Below are 19,323 nucleotides of genomic sequence, written 5' to 3'. Positions count from 1 at the left end.
AGGAATCACCAAAAGTTCCTGCAATGGGTCACCTTATGGTAAGCTTTTTATGGGGCGTGGGAAGCTTTTTTACAAAATTACAGTGTTTAAGGACTACAGCTGATTGACTAGCAGTGGATCACCTAGTAATCAACTCATTTTTTTTAAAGGAAACCTAAAAAACAGCTACTTACTGGCAAATATAGTCATAATTCACAGGTAAATAGCTTTTAAATCATGTTACAGTGGTGTACTGGAGCAGCAGCTACAGGGAAAAAATGAAGTTATATCCGCCCTACAGTCTCCTACTTCCAGTCATTGGGGTGGGGTGGTGTAGGCAGAGGTTACAGTCACCGCTCACTACACAGTAAGTGCCGATGTAATCACTACCCTGCATTTTGAGTGCCAAAATCTTCTGCACACACAAATTGTGGAGCTGTCTATCAATGTGGAGGGGAGTGATTACAGCATGCTCAGTGTGCAGTGAGGGGTGACTAACCGATCCATACACCGTCCCAATGACTGGAACTGAGCGGCTGCAGGGAGAATATAATGCTTCCAATAAACCAGCCCAACATGATTTAAATTATTTATTTTTTAACTGCTGATTACCCTTATATCTGCAGGTAAATGGTTATTTTGTAGGTTGCAGGTTTCTCTTGAAGGGAATCTGCCAGTAGGATCAACCCTCCTAAGCTGTCTATATTTACTTGTACTGTAGGTCATAGGAAGCTGAATAAAATGATACCTTGATATCTGCAATCCGATGTCTTATTTCAAAGAAATCCATGTTTTTCTTAATATGTAAATGAGCTGAGAAGATCTATGGGTGGAACACAGATCTCCCAGAGAATTTGCCTCCAGAGCTTATTTTGAATGAAAGGGGGCGTTAGCAGTGTGAGACATGTAAATCAGGAGAGTAGACTGTCAGTCATTACACATTGCACTGGCAACACCCGCTTTAATTTAAAATAAGCTCTGGAGGCAGATTCTCAAGGAGATCTGTGTCCGACCCATAGATCTAAACAGCTCATTTACATATTAAGAGAAATGTGGACTTCTCTGGAGTGAAACATCAAATCACAAATATCAAGGTATCTTTATTTTCAACTTTATATAACATGGATGCCCATATAGATGGCTAAGGAGGGTTGATTTTATTTACAGATGCCCCTTCTAACAAAATGAGATTGTTCAAAGTTTACAACAGAATCACTAGGGCTCTCTGCAGCAAGTAACCTTGTTATGAAAGAAAGAAACAATAAAATGTACCTGGTTTTTAGTTACAAGTTGCATGTAGTTGCAATTTAACCCCTTAACACAATTTCATGTACATGTACTGTACGTCCAGGGCTGCAGTGTCTTCACCAACTACAACATAATTAGTTTAGTCAGATATTAAATTCCCTTTATATCGAAATCACTGTATGGATATTGTTTAAATAGAATATAACCTTCATTCAAATAAAAAAAATATGCTATTATAACCTATGTCAAATGACATCAATGCTAAATTAGCCACCATTAAACTACAGCCTAAGTTAACATATCCCCATTGTGAAGAATATTGGAGATATAATTCCATGTCAATCATTTGTATCCTATTTGGCCTGGGATTATAAAAAAAACTTCTCCCTCTCACCAGCACTGACAGGAAACAGAGCTCAGTAAGGGTGCCCAGCCTCAAAGGTTGTGAGTGAGAGATCTCACACCTTGAGAAGTTCAAAGCAGGACAAAGGCTTGCTTACAATACAGAGTCCTGCTGTAGATGCAGAACATTAAAGAAACATAATTCCATAAGGGAGTTATGGAGATACTATACGTCCTAGCTGTACATCGTGTATATTTCCGAGATCCCCAGACCACATGCCGTCCAGTGTCTCGATCCATTCTGGCCTCACAGGGTGGGGAGACACGTATAATAGCTAGCAGGAAACAGATAGTGCAGCTGTGTTTAGCCTTCACGCATAGCAGGGGCTCAGCTGGATCCGATGACACCAGAACAGCCTCCCTGGGACCCTCCATTATGGAGTTATGACCCATCTGAAGTTTTAGAATTATTATCTGTCAGGAGCACGGGTTGAGAACTCAAGTTCAATCCAGAGGGCAGGAGGGGAGTTACCCATAGGAGATATAAGCTAGATTAAGGCCATGTGGCTCTCTCTCTCTGATGCATGCAGTCCACTTCGAACAGGGGGGCTCATGTCGAGTAATGTGCTGTGAAGGACCTAGGAACATGCTGGAAGCACAGGCCCCCATGAGGCCCAGTGCACACCAGCAATTGACATGATTCCTCTGCTTATATCTTTTGTCCTACCGCTATTGTATTTGTATAACCTTTAAGGCAATTAAATAAATAATTTAACCTTGGGCTGCTCTTATCTCGATCCACAAATTCACACGTCCATTTCTCGGTTTAATTTCCCATGCTACCGGGGCTTATATCGAACAGGAACTGGTGGCTAATAAGGCTCTGTTTCACTGGGGCTAGTGAAAGGGGCCTCACATCCTGTGAGTGACTGTGGTACCATGTCAGTGACTACTTGGGCCACATCATCTCACTCCCAGTGTCTCCCTGGGCCCGTGTGGACAGGGGGTTTCTGTGTAAAACTGTACCAATTTGACCCTATGTGTTACAGAATGTCACGTTGGTGCAAAGTGCAGATCCGTATCACATGATCTGTCTGATGTAATAGTGACGTCAGGCGGGGTGGCGTGGTGTGGATTCGTCACACCCATCATTACATTTGGTTGTGTCTTGTAAGAAGGCATATTAGGGTAGATATCCCAAGTTCCTATTAAAGAAAAATATAAAATCTATTTTTGGAGAATGTGACATAAATTATTTGTTAGATCTGTTCTTCCTCCAATTAGAGTAGATCTTCCTTTAATCTTTGATAGAGGATATAAGTAAATATTTCTTCTTTACTTCACTGCATACTAATTTAAAATATTAATTTCCATTCTATTTTACTTTATCTATTTTTCCATTTTCTTACTCCTCAAATACTGCCTCATAAGGGATATCATATCTGCCCTAGTTGAAATTGGAGGTGTAATTATGAAGTGCTCAAAACCATTTCATTCACCCTAGAGTGCATAAATAGCACAATTCTAAGTTGCTTCTATTGTTCCCATATGACTTGTATGCATTTACATGCATAAAGCAGTTTATCACAGAGAGTATTATTAAGGATGAAGTGCAAACCAGCATTATAGCTGGATGTAAATCACGTAAGCAATCTGCCATACATGTATACAATTCATTGAAACTGTCACCGCATGAAATCACATTTTGATAGTTTAATAAAAATTTCTCTCTTGAACACCGAAGACATACAGATTACCAGCTGGGGAACGATCAGCTATCACAGTGATTGGTGTATCTGTACTCACAGAATGATCACAGTGAAACAGGATAGTTTAGCCTCCTTTTCTGCCTTTGATCTTCTCAGTTGTGCGGCATCTAGATGGTTAAACCAATTGGTATCGGTCACGCCAGGTGTGAATGCAACACAGAGAGTCACGCCAGGTGTGAGTGCAACACAGAGGGGAAAGGAAAAGGGAGCCCAGACACTAGGGAAAGGGGGAAGAGGTGACCTCCTAATCTGGACTAGCGTCACCCTGTCTCCCCCTAACGTTTCTATACAGCCTCCGCAGCTGTCGCCGATCACGTGCCTCGCCCTATTATCCCTGGCGTAAGGCTATAGCTGGGGGTGGAAGGAGATGAGCACTAGTCAACCTCCGCTAGCACTCTAAATATAAAATGGGAAGGCAACACAAGGGTACAACAACTCAGCTTTAGAAGAACTCCAACAGGGCACACGGCCTCAAGACTCCAGAGAGGACATGATGCTGCTTCAGCCAAGTTCCAACTAGAAATGAGTATAACCGGTGATGCCCACCTAGACACACCAGGTATATATACACCCAGACTAAAGGGAGGTAGTCTCTGGGTCCTAAACGCAGCCTCCTATTTAGGCAGCTGTCTGCATTGCCAAACGTGGAGATCTCCTGCAAACCACTGCAGGGCTACTGTCTGTCACCTCTGACACTCCCGTGACAGTATTGATTTATTGTGGTGTCCCAATAGTTACCATGGCAACTCTGAAGCCAAATAATCGCCAGGTATGATGGCCTGTTAGGCCCTATCATAGGCAGGGTCTAACAGGCTGTATCAGTATGACACTGACAGGTATCATGTAATGCAGTGCATGAGATCAGCAGTTAACGTGTAAGATACTGAAGGTCCGTAGTGAAACTAAGTAAAAATGTAAAAAAAACACACCAGAAAAGAACAAAAAATGGTGTAAAAATGTTTTGCCACTAAAAAAAAGGTTTTATGTATAAGCAAAAACCCCAAAACGTACAAATAATTATTATTGCCCTGCTCTGTGGCCAAATAGTAGTTTGCAACCACATATAGGGAATCACCACATTCACGAGAAATTGCTGAACAAATCATGTGATCCATTTTTACCCATTACCACGTGTAAAAATGAAATATTTGCAGTTAATATAACATTTCAGTAGTAAAAATGTAGTTAATTTTTTATTTCCACAGTTTAATGTTAGAAAATTCTGATTCAAAATATTCAATACACCCCTAGAGGAACTTCTTGATTGGTATAGTTTCCAAAATGAGGTCACTTCACTCATAGGATCTACTAATGCAACATGGTATCAGCAATCTATTTCAGCCAAAATTGCACTCCAAAAGTCAAATAACACTCCTTCCAATCCAAGACCTACCGTAAGACCAAAAAGTAGTATCCAGCAATTCATGGGGGTATGGCACAGTTTTCAGGAGAAATTCCGTAACAAATTATGGAGCCAATTTTCTTTTATTACCTCTTGTGAAGATGATAAATGTATTTTTTTATTTTCACAGCCCAAGTTTATAAAATTATGCGAAGCACCTGCGGGTAAAAAATACCACACTCTTAGGCCATATTCACACGTTCAGTATTTGGTCAGTATTTTACATTAGTATTTGTAAGCCAAATCCATGAGTGGGTGATAAATACAGAAGTGGTGACATGTTTCTATTATACTTTTCCTCTGATTGTTCCACTCCTGGTTTTGGCTTACAAATACTGAGGTAAAAAACTGACTAAGCACTAAAAGTATGAATGTGGCCTTAAATAAGTTTCTTGAGGGGTTTAGTATCCAAAACAGGGTGAGGTTTTTCTGCTGTTTTTGCACCTCAAGTACTCTGCAAATGTAACATGGCATTTGCATTTTTTTCCAGCCAAATTTGCATTCCTTTACTTTTGTTCCTAAACAGCAGTTTTTGACCACAAAAGTGACATTGTCATATTTGTGAACAATTGTGCAACAAATTATGGAGTCCATTTTCGCCTATTACCCTTGTGAAAATTAAATATTTCAGCTGAGGCCTAGTTTGGCACATGGAGAGGTAGGACATATAGTGGTTAGGGGCCATCCATATTGAAAGGTACTCCTTTAAGTGGTGGAATGGCTTTTGCTCTCTTTGATCAAAAAACGCTAAGTACCTTACGTTTTTAAATTTTGTCATACACGTCTCAATTGGACTGAAAAAAATCATGTTTTACGTGTTACAAAAATGCATGAAATACTGCGGTGTTTCTTGCTGGCATTTAAGCATGCCAAAAAAACTAAGTGTAATCTAGATGTGGAAATAACTACTTATTTAACATCTTTAATTTTAATTGTTAATGATGTGTTCACACCCCATGTAATGAGGCCCTTATATAAGTCAAAAATTCCATTTATAATTAGGCTTAATTATCAATCATTCTATCAACTGCTTTATTAATTGTTTCAAATATATATTTATATTATAAATGTATTTCTAAAATTGGGTGAGCCATTTAATGAGATGAGATAGACATCTGGACACACACCCATATGTGGTTACAACTTATCTAGAATTATTGAAACGGTGGAATTCTGTAGCTAATTTAGATTTCTCCTGAAGAAGCACTTCCATCAAAGTTTTTATCCTCTTAATACAGTCGTGGCCGAAAGTGTTGGCCCTCTTGAAATTAATCCAGAAAATGAAGTTTTTCTCTCAGAAAATTATTGCAATCACACATGTTTTGTTATACACTTTACAAGCTTTTTCCCTTTGTATGTGTAGGAATAACACAAAAAAAAAAACTGAGAAAAAAGGCAAATTGGACATAATTTCACACAAAACCTCCAAAATGGGACGGACAAAATTGTTGGCACCCTAAACTTAATATTTGGTTACACACCCTTTGTAATAAATAGCTGCAATCAATCGCTTCCTATAACCATCAACAAGCTTCTTACACCTCTCAACTGGAATTTTTGACCACTCTTATTTTGTAAACTGCTCCAGGTCTCTCTTATTTGAACGGTGCCTTCTCCCAACAGCAATGTAGCAATGTGAAGAAAAGGAAAAGCAGCACACACCACTGAAGTTTTAAAAGTCCTTTAATCGAAGTAACAGGACATCTGTGCAGGACCTGGATACATAGAAGCGCTCTGGAATCAAGAAATGGCAGTCGTCCACTCCTCTCCCATACACCCTCTGCATACCGCATAGATGTTCTGTTACTTCAATTAAAGGACTTTTAAAACTTCTTCAGGATGTGGTGAGTGATGTTTCAATTAAGTTAGAGGTCTGGTATGTGCACACGTTCAGTATATAACAATCTGTGTATATCTTTTACTTCATAAGTCAGATATACCAGTGGATTCCCCTTGAGGAAGAGGTTTTGGAAACGTGCGTCGGGGTAAAAGGCACAAGAAGGCACCGTGATAGGACGAATAGCCTGGCACATTAACATGTTGGAATTATGATTTTTTCATTTATATTGCTGACATTTGTTCCACTATTATTGACACTGAGAATGATGATATTGATTGGAGAAACTGTACAGCATTTTGATATGTGTATAGGGGCTTAGTCATTGTAGGTTGTCTATACATTTTTTGGTGTCTTTTCACATTGTGGTACCTGGATTAATTATCTTTTTAAACAAATTTTGAATAAAGTATTGTTTTTAAATATAATAGTAGTCACTTGGTATATTTGACTTATGAAGTATACACAGATTGTTATTGATTTGAAGAGTGACACTGTTTAGTGTGGTTGTTGTTCAGATTAGGACCCCATTGTTAATTTATGACACGTTCAGTATATGCAGCAGAAAATCTGCTGTAAATACTCATGTGTTGACAGGAAAAAACGCAGCATAAAATACATGCGATTTTGATGGATTTTTCACATGCGATTTTCCCTTTCATTAGTATGGCTGAAATCTGCAGGAAAAACATTAAAAGAATTTAAATGCTCTAGAATTACCGTATACAGTCATGGCCAAAAGTATTGAGAATGAGACAAATAGTAATTTTTCCAAAGTTTACTGCTTCATTTTTTGTAATGGCAATTTGCATATACTCCTGAATGTCAAAGAGTGATCAGCTTAACAGCAATTACTGTACTTGCAAAGTCAATATTTGCCCAGAAAATGAACTTTAACCTCAAAACACATTTCAACATCATTGCAGTCCTGCCTTAAAAGGAGCAGCTAACATCGTTTTAGTGATTGATCCATTAACACAGCTGTGGGTGTTGATGAGGACAGGGCTGGCGATCAATCAGTCATGATTAAGTAAGAATGACATCACTGGACACTTTAAAAGGAGGCTGTTTCTTGGTATCATTGTTTCTCTTCAGTTAACCATGGTTATCTCTAAAGAAACACGTGCAGCCATCATTGCACTGCGCAAAAATGGCCTAACAGGGAAGAGTATCGCAGCTACAAAGATTGCACCTCAGTCAACAATCTATCGCATCATCAAGAACTTCAAGGAGAGAGCTTCCATTGTTGTCAAAAAGGCTCCAGGGCGCCCAAGAAAGACCAGCAAGCGCCAGGACCGTATCTTAAAACTGTTTCAGCTGCGGGATCGGACTACCAGCAGTGCCGAGCTTGCTCAGGAATGGCAGCAGGGTGGTGTGAGTGCTTCTGCACGCACTGTGAGGCGGAGACTCTTTGAGCAAGGGCTGGTTTCAAGGAGGGCAGCAAAGAAGCCACTTCTCTCCAGAAAAAACATCAGGGACTGACTGATATTCTGCAAAAGGTACAGGGAGTGGACTGCTGAGGACTGGGGCAAAGTCATTTTCTCTGATGAATCCCCTTTTCGATTGTTTAGAACATCTGGAAAACAGCTTATTCGGAGAAGAAGAGGTGAGCGCTACCACCAGTCTTGTCTCATGCCAACTGTAAAGCATCCTGAAACCATTCATGTGTGGGGTTGCTTCTCAGCCAAGGGAATTGGCTCACTCACAGTCTTGCCTAAAAACACAGCCATGAATAAAGAATGGTACCAGAATGTCCTCCTAGAGCAACTTCTCCCAACCGTCCAAGAGCAGTTTGGCGCCCAACAATGCCTTTTCCAGCATGATGGAGCACCTTGCCATAAAGCAAAGGTGATAACTAAATGGCTCATGGAACAAAACATAGAGATTTTGGGTCCATGGCCTGGAAACTTCCCAGATCTTAATCCCATTGAGAACTTGTGGTCAATCATCAAGAGATGGGTGGACAAACAAAAACCAAAAAATTCTGGAAAAATGCAAGCATTGATTATGCAAGAATGGACTGCTATCAGTCAGGATTTGGTCCAAAAGTTGATTGAGAGCATGCCAGGGAGAATTACAGAGGTCTTGAAGAAGAAGGGGCAACACTGCAAATATTGACTTGCTGCATTAACTCATTCTAACTGTCAATATAACCTATTGGTACTCATAATATGATTGCAATTATATTTCTGTATGTGATATAAACATCAGACAAACACTAATAAAAACCAGAGGCCAGCAGATCATGTGAGAATATAATTTTGGTGTCGTTCTCAAAACTTTTGGCCATGACTGTATACTCGAGTATAAGCCAACCCGAGTATAAGCAGAGGTACCTAATTTAACCACAAAAAACTGGGAAAATGTATTGACTCGAGTATAAGCCTAGGGTGGAAAAGGCAGCCGCTACTGGTAAATTTCCCCATCCTGGTAAGTATTGCCCCCTCATCCTCCAATCCTGGTATGCATGGCCTCCTCATCCCCAATTCTGGTATGCATGGACCCCTCATCCCTCAATTCTGGTATACATGGTCCCCTCATCCCCCAATCCTGGTATGCATGGCCGCCTCATCCCCCCAATCCTGATATGCATGACCTCCTCATCTCCAATCCTGGTATGCAAGGCCTTCTCATCCCCTACTCCTGGTATGCATGGCCTCCTCATCCCATAATCCTGGTATGCATGGTCTCCTCGTCCCCCCAATTCTGGTATGCTTGGCCTCCTCATCCCCCCAATCCTGGTATGCATGGCCCCCTCATCCCCCAATCCTGGTATGCATGGCCCCCTCACCCCCCAATCCTGGTATGTATGGCCCCCTCATCCCTCAATCCTGGTATTTATGGCCCCTTCATCCCCCAATCCTGGTATGTATGGCCCCCTCACCCCCCAATTCTGGTATGCGTGGCCTCCTCATCCCCCCAATCCTGGTATGCGTGGCCTCCTCATCCCCGAATCCTGGTATGCATGGCCCCCTCATCCCCCAATCCTGGTATGCATGGCCCCTCATCCCCCAATCCTGGTATGCATGGCCCCCTCATCCCACAATCCAGGTATGCATGGCCTCTCACCCCCCAATCCTGGTATGCATGGTCCCCTCATCCCCCAATCCTGGTATGCATGGCCTCCTCATCCCCCCAATCCTGGTATTCATGGCCTCCTCATCCCCTAATCCTGGTATACATGGCCCCCTCATCCCCTAATCCTGGTATGTATGGCCTCCTCATCCCCTAATCCTGGTATTTATGGCCTCCTCATCCCCTAATCCTGGTATGTATGGCCGCCTTATCCCCTAATCCTGGTATGTATGGCCTCCTCATCCCCTAATCCTGGTATGTATGGCCTCCTCGTCCCCCAATCCTGGTATGCATGGCCCCCTCATCCCCTAATCCTGGTATGTATGGCCTCCTCATCCCCTAATCCTGGTATGTATGGCCTCCTCATCCCCTAATCCTAGTATGCATGGCTGCCTCATCCCCTAATCCTGGTATGTATGGCCTCCTCATCCCCTAATCCTGGTCTGTATGGCCTCCTCATCCCCTAATCCTGGTATGCATGGCCCCATCACAGCACAGTGAAAAAAATAAACACTTATACTCACCTTTCTTCCTCACCTCTGCTCCAGCACTGCGACCTTTCTGCAGTAGCTCAAGCAGCATCTGAGACACAGCGCGCGCTCTCAGACACTGCTGTGAGCTGCTGCCGGAACATTCACTCCACTCCATACCGGTACTATGGGCGTGGAGAGGAGCGAATATGCAGTCTTTTTAGTAGCGTGGAGAAGAGGTAATATTCATTTCCCTTTAGCAGCGGGCACAGAGGAGCGCTGCTCCTGCTAACCGTGCCAGCTCCTATGCCGCCGCAAACCCCTCATCCGCCGCTGCAACCCCCCACCCACTATCCACCAACGGAATCTATGTATACTCAGGTATGTACCCGAGTACAAGCTAAGGGGGGCTTTTTCAGCACAAAAATGTGCTGAAAAACTCGGCTTATACTCGAGTATATATGGTAAATCTGCTGTAAATCTGCAAGGAAAAAATAAGCAATATGTGCATGAGACTTCAGGAATCTCATTCACTTTGCTGACACTAGGAAGTCCTTCAGGTTCTGTGACAAATTTGGACAGAAAAAACGTGACAAAACTGTGACACAACCGCAGCTTGTGTACAGGTCTTTAAGCTGTGTTCCCCAATGAACTTTTATTGAATTTTTGATGCTGCATATATTCGCTGTGTCAAAAACGAGGCATCTTAGGTCATGTTCACATGTTAAGTATTTAGTCAGTATTTTACATCAGTATTTGTAAACCAAAACCATGAGTGGGTATAAAATACAGAAGTGGTGACGTGTTTCTATTATACATTTCCTCTGATTGTTACACTCCTGGTTTTGGCTTACAAATACTGAGCTAAAATACTGACTAAACAGTTCACTGAATGTGTTAGGCCACGTGCACACGTTGAGTATTTAGTGAGTTTTTTACCTCAGTATTTGTAAGCCAAAACCAGGAGTGGGTGAAAAATGCAGAAGTGATGACGTGTTTCTATTACTTTTCCTCTGATTGTTCCACTTGTGGTTTTGGCTTACAAATACTGAGGTAAAAAACTTACCAAAAGCTCATTGAGGAAAAGAGCACGTGGCCTTAACTCCAGCAAAGTGAATGGGATTTAGGCTGCGTGCCCACTATGCATTTTTCAAGCGTTTTTGTTGCGGAATTTCGGCAGCGAAAACGCTTAAAAAACACTTGGTAATACGTGCCCCATGGTCCCCAATGATAATCAGCATGTGCACATGCTGCGGAAATTTCCGCTGCGGATTATCATTGCGGAAAAATACGCAGCATGTCCATTATTTTTGCAGAAACGTGGCGTAATTGCTGCCATTGACTTGCATTGAATCGCATAATATCCACATGACTACATGTGCACATGCAGATATTAAGTGATTCAATGTGCGGATGGTACCCAGATCTGGAGAAGAGGAGACTCTCCTCCAGACCTGGGTACTATAGTACCTGTAAAAAAAAGAATTTAAAATAAAAAGTATACATTAAACTCACATTCTGATGGCCCGCGGTCTTCTGTCCGATGCGTCCTGGCTTCCCGATAGCTCGCGATGGTATAAAAGGACCTTCCATAAAGTCATTTAGTCATGTGACAGTTCACGCGACCGCTGATGTCGGCAGTCGCGTGACCTGTCACATGACTAAATGACATCATGGAAGGTCCTTTTACACCACCGCGAGCTATCGGGAAGCCAGGATGCACCAGAGAGAAGACTGCGGGGATCAGCAGGTAAGTATAATGTTTATTTTTTTTATTTATTACCATTTTTATTCTTTTTAACTTGGTCACAATATATAAATCCATTCCGGTTGCATGGATTTATATAGTGTGACCAAGTTGTCAAGCACTTTTCCAAGTGATGCTAAACTCGCTTGGAAAAGCTCTTGATAACCCGCATGCAGAAATGCATGTGAAGAACGCTTCACAAATGCTTCTACCTGGCGGGAAAAACGCGTGTAAAAACCGCATGCATCTTTCCTGCCAGGGAGATGCAGAAAAAATCCAGAGCATTTTTGCTTCGTGGACACTTAGCCTTATAGAAATCTCATGCCCTTTGTGCTCTTTTTATACTCAGTGTAAACTGACCCGCAGTGCGTGTTTCAAATCCGACACATGTTAATTTCTCTTGCGGGTACGCTGAGTATTATGTGTGAATGTGACCTTAGACTTGCATTAAATGTGGAATATCTGCAAGTAAAAAGACGCACATGTGTTTACAGTGAGTTTCCGCGGCAGAAACACATCAAAAACACATGTAATGCGCACAGGACTGTATTAATAAAATTTTGTCAAAGCCAAATACCAGGAAGTTTAAAAAACAAAGCAGTTTTATTTAAAACAGACACCAACAAGAGACAAAAAAAACACAGCATCAAAAATGCAAGAAAAACGCAAGTAAAAAAACTGTGAAAAACGCAATGAAAAAGGCGCAAGTAACTTAATTTACTTAGTGGGTGCAGAAAATCTACAACATCAAAAACTCACCAAAAGCTCATCGTGGGAACCAGGGGCGGAACTACCGCCCGTGCAGCCGGTTCATTGAACGGGGGCCCCGAGGGAGAGGGGGCCCCTCCAGCCTCCAGCAGGGCCGCCATCAGGGCATGACTGCCCTGACTCCAGTATGGGGCCCGGCCGGTAGGAGCCCCCTCAGAGCCCCCCTCTTGTGCGTCTCTCTCCTCATGGGGCCCCCGGCCCCATGCAAAGCGCCGGGTCCAGGACATCTCATAATTCCTCTGACTTCCGGTCATGTGACGGCGCTGTCACATGACCGGAAGGCAGGAGAACCTGGTGTCAGCGATTTGGACGAGCGCCAGGATTCTGCAGGGATCGCATGGGGGTAAGTATAACAAGTTTTATTTTTTTTTAAATACAATTAACTAGGAGTGGGGGGAATGGGAGATGCACATGGGGGGAGGGGAGAGATGAGAGATGCACATGGGGGGAGGGGAGAGATGAGAGATGCACATGGGGGAGGGGAGAGATGAGAGATCCACATGGGGGGGAGGGGAGAGATGAGAGATGCACATGGGGGGGAGGGGAGAGATGAGAGATGCACATGGGGGGGAGGGGAGAGATGAGAGATGCACATGGGGGGGAGAGATGAGAGATGCACATGGGGGAGGGGAGAGATGAGAGATGCACATGGGGGAGGGGAGAGATGAGAGATGCACATGGGGGAGGGGAGAGATGAGAGATGCACATGGGGGAGGGGAGAGATGAGAGATGCACATGGGGGGGAGGGGAGAGATGAGAGATGCACATGGGGGGAGGGGAGAGATGAGAGATGCACATGGGGGGCAGGGGAGAGATGCACATGGGGGGAGGGGAGATATGAGAGATGCACATGGGGGGAGGGGAGAGATGAGAGATGCACATGGGGGGGAGGGGAGAGATGAGAGATGCACATGGGGGGAGGGGAGAGATGAGAGATGCACATGGGGGGGAGGGGAGAGATGAGAGATGCACGGGGGGGTGAGAGATGCACGGGGGGGATGAGAGATGCACGGGGGGATGAGAGATGCACGGGGCGTGGATGAGAGATGCACGGGGGGGTGAGAGATGCACGGAGGGGATGAGAGATGCACGGGGGGTGGATGAGAGATGCACGTGGGGGGTGAGAGATGCACGGAGGGGGATGAGAGATGCACGGGGGGTGAGCTGCACATGGGGGGGTGAGAGATGCACATGGGGGGGGTTATGTTTACATAACTTTGTTGCCTTATGAAGGGCGGGGGGGGGGCCCCCAAAAATTTCTTGCACAGGGGCCCACTACAGTCTGTGTCCGCCCCTGGTGGGAACGTAGCCTTACATATTTTTCATTCCACAACTTTCAAGGGTTCGCTTATAAGGGCTTGCTCACACCACCATATACATCAGACGAGTGCTATCCGATTTTTTTCACGGACAGAATCTAACTGAAAAAAATCACAGCATGCTGTGATTATAGGACTCACTCACAAGAGCAATGATTCTCTCTTCCGAGAGAATCGGATTGATTAAGGTAATGACATTTTAATCAGAGATTGAGCCGAGTGTCAGTTTACTGCCATCCGATTCTCTGGGATGGGAGAATTGCAGCACAGGTGTGGAGAAGAAGGAGAGCTTAATTTTTCCATCTTCTTCATTGTCTGAGTCCGCGAATGTCAGACTGTACTCAGATGACATCTGAGTGCAGTCCGATGTTTTACAAGCGTGTGTAGACTACAATGGGTGTGCGTGATACGATTTGTGAAGCCACTCGCACAGTGCTGCGATTTTTTTTATACCAATTCAGCATGAAGAAAAGTATAGTAGAAACACGACACCACTTCTTTATTTATCACCCACTCCTGGTTTTGGCTTACAAATACTGAAGTAAAATACTGACTAAATACTGATAGTGTGACTGCAGCCTTTTACTGAGTAAAAAAACGGACTGCACATGGATGACAAGTTAGGAAAAAAATTGGCCCATTTTTCTCTTTGAAAACTAACACAGATATCTTCCTACAGCAGGAAAGGACCGGAATCTGTATGGTTTTTGGACATCCCTGAGTTGTACAATAAGTTACTGCCATAGGATGTGAGTAATAACATAATAAGTACCATAGTAGGTACAGAACCGACAGTACTATCTGACCCTTCACTGTATATGAGGATAGGTGCAGAACCGACAGGACTATCTGACCCTGTACTGTATATGAGGATAGGTACAGAACAGACAGGACTATCTGACCTGTACTGTATATGAGGATAGGTGCAGAACAGACAGGACTATCTGACCCTGTACTGTATATGAGGATAGGTGCAGAACAGACAGGACTATCTGACTCTACACTGTATATGAGGATGGGTGCAGAACAGACAGGACTATCTGACCCTGCACTGTATATGAGGATAGGTGCAGAACAGACAGGACTATCTGAGCCTGCACTGAATATGAGGATAGGTACAGAACAGACAGGACTATCTGACCCTGTACTGTATATGAGGATCGGTGCAGAACAGACAGGACTATCTGACCCTGTACTGTATATGAGGATAGGTACAGAACCGACAGGACTATCTGACCCTGTACTGTATATGAGGATAGGTGCAGAACAGACAGGACTATCTGACCCTGTACTGTATATGAGGATAGGTGCAGAACAGACAGGACTATCTGACCCTGCACTGTATATGAGGATAGGTGCAGAACAGACAGGACTATCTGACCCTGCACTGTATATGAGGATAGGTGCAGAACAGACAGGACTATCTGACCCTGCACTGTATATGAGGATAGGTGCAGAACAGACAGGACTATCTGACCTGTACTGTATATGAGGATAGGTATAGAGCAGACAGGACTATCTGATCCTTCACTGTATATGAGGATATGTGCAGAACAGACAGGACTATCTGACCCTGCAATGTATGAGGATAGGTGCAGAACAGACAGGACTATCTGACCCTGTACTGTATATGAGGATAGGTGCAGAACAGACAGGACTATCTGACCCCTGTACTGTATATGAGGATAGGTGCAGAACAGACAGGACTATCTGACCTGTACTGTATATGAGGATAGGTATAGAGCAGACAGGACTATCTGATCCTTCACTGTATATGAGGATATGTGCAGAACAGACAGGACTATCTGACCCTGCACTGTATATGAGGATAGGTGCAGAACAGACAGGACTATCTGACCCTGCACTGTATATGAGGATAGGTATAGAGCAGACAGGACTATCTGATCCTTCACTGTATATGAGGATATGTGCAGAACAGACAGGACTATCTGACCCTGCACTGTATGAGGATAGGTGCAGAACAGACAGGACTATCTGACTCTGTACTGTATATGAGGATAGGTGCAGAACAGACAGGACTATCTGACCATGTACTGTATATGAGGATAGGTGCAGAACAGACAGGAATATCTGACCATGTACTGTATATGAGGATAGGTGCAGAACAGACAGGACTATCTGACCCTGCACTGTATATGAGGATAGGTGCAGATCAGACAGGACTATCTGACCATGTACTGTATATGAGGATAGGTGCAGAACAGACAGGACTATCTGACCCTGTACTGTATATGAGGATAGGTGCAGAACAGACAGGACTATCTGACCATGTACTGTATATGAGGATAGGTGCAGAACAGACAGGACTATCTGACCCTGCACTGTATATGAGGATAGGTGCAGATCAGACAGGACTATCTGACCATGTACTGTATATGAGGATAGGTGCAGAACAGACAGGACTATCTGACCCTGCACTGTATATGAGGATAGGTGCAGATCAGACAGGACTATCTGACCATGTACTGTATATGAGGATAAGTGCAGAACAGACAGGACTATCTGACCCTGTACTGTATATGAGGATAGGTGCAGAACAGACAGGACTATCTGACCCTGCACTGTATATGAGGATAGGTGCAGATCAGACAGGACTATGTGACCATGTACTGTATATGAGGATAGGTGCAGAACAGACAGGACTATCTGATCCTGTACTGTATATGAGGATAGGTGCAGAACAGACAGAACTATCTGACCCTGTACTGTATATGAGGATAGGTGCAGATCAGACAGGACTATGTGAACATGTACTGTATATGAGGATAGGTGCAGAACAGACAGGACTATCTGACCCTGTACTGTATATGAGGATAGGTGCAGAACAGACAGGACTATCTGACTCTGTACTGTATATGAGGATAGGTGCAGAACAGACAGGACTATCTGACCCTGTACTGTATATGAGGATAGGTGCAGAACAGACAGGACTATCTGACCCTGCACTGTATATGAGGATAGGTGCAAAACAGACAGGACTATCTGACCCTGCACTGTATATGAGGATAGGTGCAGAACAGACAGGACTATCTGACCATATACTGTATATGAGGATAGGTGCAGATCAGACAGGACTATCTGACCCTGTACTGCATATGAGGATAGGTGCAGAACAGACAGGACTATCTGACCCTGTACTGTATATGAGGATTGCTGTATACTGTACTGATTATGTAGCACACTAATTCCTGCAGTAGTAACATCTCCGATACTCTCCATGGCCATTATCCCAGGCTCAGGAGTAAATGACATGGATCAGACACATGAAGGTACAATAAGCCATAACTTATACTATAGTGCATATAACATACATACCTGTTACTGCAGAAAGTCCACACAGAACATGGAGATACAGCTACAACCACTGAGCCAACACAGATGTTATATGCAGAAGAGGGTGTGATCTGTCATCTGCACTGTCCAGCGAATCATGCACAGTGTATAGATAAATCTGGGCAGGCACAGAGGAGACAGCACCAACTACTCGATCATATTACAACGTCGGTGAAAACAAGGAAGTGAAAGTTTTCTTCTTACTGCACAGTGATGTGCTGGATCTGCTGGCTGCAATGACAGCTGTTCTCATGAGCAGGCGCAGTAAGTGCAATGTGCAATTCAGCTACATGGCCACTAGAGGGCTATAAACGGTCTATGTGAACATCCAGGACACTGTTATGAGTGTGATATGTGATATTTATATCTCTGCAAGCTACAATGTTTATTGCTACTAATTCATTATTATTGCTATACTCCTGGGAAGGTTCACCACTGTTCCATGTGACGCGCCCCCAGGGCCGTGGGGTACTCGGCAGCCGGGCCTATGGATGCTGGTGGGTGGCTGGCCCGGTCCGTGGGGAAATTGGGTTTATATGGGGTTTTGGAATAGTTTGTGACGCCACCTGTGGTGCCTGGTAAGGACTACCAGCGCTGCGACAGTCCTCTGAGGCAGATGTTAGGGCAGCTTATGATGAAACGACTCCCCACAGGTAGAGCAGGCCTCAGGGCAGCATGGGGGGATGGATGGTGAAACAGGTGAGAGGCGGCCAGGACAGTTCAGGGATAAATGAAGAACACTCACACGGGGGTTCGCTTCGGTACCTTTACTGGTGTAGATGCAGGTATGGTTCAGGGTACTCGGTAGGAAGGGTGCACTTCTGGACTCTCCCCAATGAGCTGGTATAGGGCCTCCTGATCCATTGCTTTCACTTGCTAAGCTTCTGACCTGCCTGGAGCTAGGCCTGGCTTGGTTACTGTCTCTCTCTCTTGTACCTGCTGACCTGGTGGTAGGGCTTTCTCTTGGAGATCACTCTCCCTGGACGCTGGGGCCTCCGTGACTCCTAACCCTGGTACTGTACTCAGCGTTGGTTGACCTGGGACTTTTAGTCCTCCAGGTATCCGGTGGTCCCTGCTGGGTATAAAGGGACCCTGTAGGCGCGGACCCGGTGTTCGGTGTATAGTTCGGGGTGAGCCTGGAACGCTCCTCTGCCCCGTTAACTCCTCTCTCCTCTCCTCTTTGCCGTCGGCCACACTCGGGGCCCTCACTAGGCTTCAACTCGTGCTGTAGGCCTTGGCTCGCCTAAGCACAGCAGCCAGCGTGCTGCCTCTTCACTGCTCTCCTAGCGTCAGCACACTCTGACTCCCTAACTCCACCCTCCAGTTTATATATCCCTAATGGGGCTCCCTCTGGTGGTCTGAGGTGGTAGGGTGGAGGTGTGTGAATGTGTGAGGGCCTCTTGTGGAGAAGTCCATCCATGCACCCTACCGGGTTCTGTGGCACCTGTGCGGAGCAGGGCGCCACACATGTTTTCGCCATTTGGGGATAATGGCTCTCACTGTGGTGCTCTGGAGTCCCAAATCTTTTGAAATGGCTTTAGAACCTTTTCCAGACTGATAGATCTTAATTACTTTGTTTCTCATTTGTTCCTGAATTTCTTTGGATCGCAGCATGATGTCTAGCTTTAGAGGATCTTTTGGTCTACTTCACTTTGTCAGGCTGGTCCTGTTTAAGTGATTTCTTGATTGAGTACCGGTGTGGCAGTAATCAGGCCTGTGTGTGGCTAGGGAAATTGAACTTAGCTTCCCAAATATGTGATAAACCACAATTAATGTTTTAAGGGGGAAATAAGTTTGGGGATCACTTTTTCACACAGGGCCCTGTAAGTTTGGATTTCTTTTTCCCTTAATAATAAAGACCTTCATTTAAAACTGCCTTTTGTGTTTACTTGTGTTATCTTTGTTACTTAAATTTGTTTTGTGATCTGAAACATTTAAGTGTGACAAACATGCAAAAGAATATGAATTCAGGAAGGGGGCAAACACTTTTTCACACCACTGTATATATATGTA

At 44.1% G+C, this 19,323-nt stretch overlaps 1 protein-coding gene across 4 annotated transcripts in view; it reads right to left on the bottom strand.

Moving 5' to 3' along the window:
• The window catches only part of LOC141166191 (TRPM8 channel-associated factor homolog), a 30,233-nt gene extending 12,673 nt beyond the window's left edge, over positions 1-17,560 (bottom strand). Inside the window, exons 1-2 of one of the 4 annotated variants that reach the window (XM_073652643.1) lie at positions 17,293-17,560; positions 1,252-1,350 (exon numbers count right to left, since the gene is read on the bottom strand). The gene's annotated coding sequence lies outside the window, so the exon portion shown is untranslated. Of the gene's footprint in view, positions 1-1,251; positions 1,351-3,375; positions 3,495-17,292 lie in introns of those variants that run through there. The other 3 variants (XM_073652642.1, XM_073652641.1, XM_073652644.1) reach the window with 3 other exon arrangements.
• Positions 17,561-19,323: the final 1,763 nt, after the last annotated feature.

The sequence above is a fragment of the Phyllobates terribilis genome, unplaced genomic scaffold, assembly GCF_046119375.1.
Source record: "Phyllobates terribilis strain yellow unplaced genomic scaffold, ASM4611937v1 Scaffold_11__3_contigs__length_659146591, whole genome shotgun sequence".
Classification (NCBI taxonomy): Eukaryota; Metazoa; Chordata; class Amphibia; order Anura; family Dendrobatidae; genus Phyllobates; species Phyllobates terribilis.
The sequence above is the reverse complement of the archived record's forward strand: the minus strand, read 5'-3'. Positions and strand labels throughout refer to the sequence as shown.